Below are 3,418 nucleotides of genomic sequence, written 5' to 3' on the forward strand. Positions count from 1 at the left end.
GAGCCTGTGTGTGTGTGTGTGTGTGTATATGTGTGTGTGAAGGACAACAGTCACATGTGTCTCTGTCCCTTCCTGTCATCTCCAGTTTTTCCCAGCGCTCGTTAAAGCTCGGCCTTCGAACCTCACTGTCATCCTCGCTGTTCCTCTCGCTGCGTATCCTCATAAAGCTCAAAAATTTCTGTTTTTATTTCTGTTTCAGAAACGAAACTTTTAAAGAGTTTATAAATGTTTTCCTGCATTTATAATATAAAAATTTGTTATGAGTTTTCTTTTAAAAAAAAAGTTTTATTTTCAATCACATTTTTAATTTTAATTGAATTTTTTTTATTTTAATTTTTATTTATTTTATTTTTTATTTACTTCACAAATAAATAAAATAAATTCAAGATAAATCATTTTATTCAATTCATTTTATACCTTTAAAGAGTTTATAAAAGTTTCCTGCATTATATAAAAGTTTGTTATGAGTTTAAAAACTTTTATTTTTAATTTTATTTTTAATTTAAATTTTTTATCAATTTACTTCACAAATAAATAAAATAAATTCAAGATAAATCATTTTATTTTCCAGTTCTTCTCCGATCTATCACAGGGTCCGATCTATCAGCTCCATATCCAAACCGGATCAGATCTCAGATCAGTTTCGTCTCTCTATAATGATTTATATTTTAAAATTTATTAAAAGAAATAATGTAGCTACTCAATTCTACACTGCTATTAAATGACTGAAGCTAAAGTCTCTTCTTTTTAAAATGTACTTTTATTTTGTACAAAACAGATTTTTAAAGCTCTTAATGCGATAAAAACAATTTAGACCAGGAAGTAAAGAAATTGTGAAATCTCAGAGTTCAGAGAAACACACGAAACTTCTCAGTACCAGATTTTCGGATTTTCTCCGCTAAAAACTGTTCAGTCCCTAATTTAGTCGAGATGTTTTGCAAAAGCTACCATGGTTAGTGAAGGTGAGTCTCAGACACTATTGTGTAAAAATGTACAAAAATAATTTGTGTTAAGAAAAAACACATAAAAATATATTAATTGTTTGTAAAAAAAAAAAGAAGAAAAAAGTATGAATCATTTCCCTCTAATTGTTCTTATATAGTGTTATTTTTTTATATGTATACATATTTAATTTAGCTGCCGACATTTTTCTTTTTTTTATAAATAAAATAAATAAATAAATACATAAATAAACAAACAAACTGTATAATCTCTGATACAATTTCTATATATAAATAAATAAATGACATTTTAATCCTCTTTTGTTTTTTTTTTAAAGACTGAACACAAAAAAATGAACTCTAATCCTGATGATGGAGTGTGGAAATATTATTATATATTATAATTATAATTAGATAATAATATAGGAAATATGTTTTATCATAAAACAATTTTATTTAACTCTTAACATCATTGTTACACTTGGAACACACCAAGACTGTCAGTGTACACAGGAACTAAAATGTGTGTGTGTGTGTGTGCGCGCGCGCAAGGTCACCCTTGTCTAAAAACAGGATGTGGTAGAGCGAGCAGGACGGAGGTGAAGGGTGCAAGCAGGTGGAAATGTTGCAGAAGGATGAGAGGAAGAGCGGAGTGGCTTCAGGACGTCCAGACGGAGACGTCAAGGGCAAAGAGCTTTCAGAAATCATCTCAGTGCCATCGTTTTACACACTGAAGCCTAGAAACACGATTAAACTCTTCATAAAGTCCTGATTCACGACATTCTAACCACATTTCTGATAAAACAGTCGCCAGAGATTTAAAAACATAACATTATTAGCATTGTTGCACCTAGTGGTCAAAGAGGGAACTGCAACAAGCACTAATAAAGCTCCATGTGGACAGGACTGTTCCTGCCCCACACTGAACATTTTCGGTGGAAGAAGAGCTGATTAGACGGTTAATGATAGGTTGCCAGATTGTGCAAGTTCAAAAACACTCAACAACCACCCAGATCTTGTTTTATAACAAATCATGTAAATTAAATGCAATAAATTAAAATTTAATTTTTATTTAATAAAAATTAAATGTCTACAAGATGGTGAAGTGTAAATACAGACAGTGTGTCTGTGACCTACGGAATCATATCTATTGTCTGATATATTAAGGAAAAATGGACAAGTGTAAGGATTTTAGAGAGTTTGACCAAAAGAGCCAAATTGTGATGGCTAGACCACTGGATCAGAGCATCTCTTCCCGGTCTGCAGTGGTCAGTATCTATCAAAAGTGGTCCAAGGAAGGAACAGTGGTGAACCGATGACAGGGTCATGGGCGGTCAAGGCTCATCGATGAACGTGGGGAGAGAAGGCTGGACCGTGTGATCCGATCCAACAGACGAGCTACTGTTGTTCAGATTGCTGAAGAAGTTAATGCTGGTTCTGATAGAAAGGGGTCAGAATACACAGTGCAGGACGGGTCAGCAAAGGGGGGACCGACACAATATTACACAGGTGGTCATAATGTTACGCCTGCTCGGTGTATGTGGTTGCTGACACGCTGCAGCTGCATTACTGTAATATTTCGAGTAAGCCATTGTTTAGGAGGCGTTTTGACCGTTTAGTTGCCATTTTGTCCTTTTCAGCACTTTGTGAGCTTTGCCTTTTATGGAGTTGTGTGGGCGTGGCTACATTTAAAAGTGCCATGAATGAGCCTGGTGTTTATTAATATTGGAAAAAGAATCAGCGCAACAGAAAGTGGGGACCATTTATAGCTCGGAAAAACACAATTGTAACAACAACAACAACAATAATAATAATAATATATTGGAAATGAATATGCTAATGTGAGAATATCAGGTTAAAATTATTTTAAAATAGTTTAATGATCAAATGTGTAAATATCAGAAGTTATAAAAAAGTAAATGCAACAAATTGCTTTATAAAGCTGTCTATAGAAATTGCATTAGAATTTTTTTTAGCTTATCTTGCAAATTTCACGTTTTTTTTAATCAGAATAATTTCAGGAAAGTGTCACGGTTTGAAATTTTGCACACTTCACAGTATAAATAATTACCTCATCAGGATAAAGCGGTTAAGATTAGGATTTATAAATAAATAAATAAATGAATGAATAAATAAATAATTTTCAGTGACGCGTGCTTACTTAAACGTCCCTGAAAATCCAGTGCTGCCATCTAGCGGGCATCAGTGGAAACACACCCTCCATCAACACAACAAACAAACAACAACAAAACTGAGTGAGTTGACTTTATTGTAACAGATGTTTTTAAACACATGGACAGCTTGTTTAACAGTCACACTTGGTCAAAAAAAAATTTATTCCAGGTTTATACAAAAGACTTTTCTTTTCCAAGTACCATAATAATAAAAAAATTTAGTGATTTAATTCTCAGGACAATTTCTGCTCCATTACAAACAAACAAAAAAAATCGTGAGATGTTCAGACTGATTCAGATTCA

Source organism: Hemibagrus wyckioides, linkage group LG10, assembly GCF_019097595.1.
Source record: "Hemibagrus wyckioides isolate EC202008001 linkage group LG10, SWU_Hwy_1.0, whole genome shotgun sequence".
Taxonomy (NCBI): Eukaryota; Metazoa; Chordata; class Actinopteri; order Siluriformes; family Bagridae; genus Hemibagrus; species Hemibagrus wyckioides.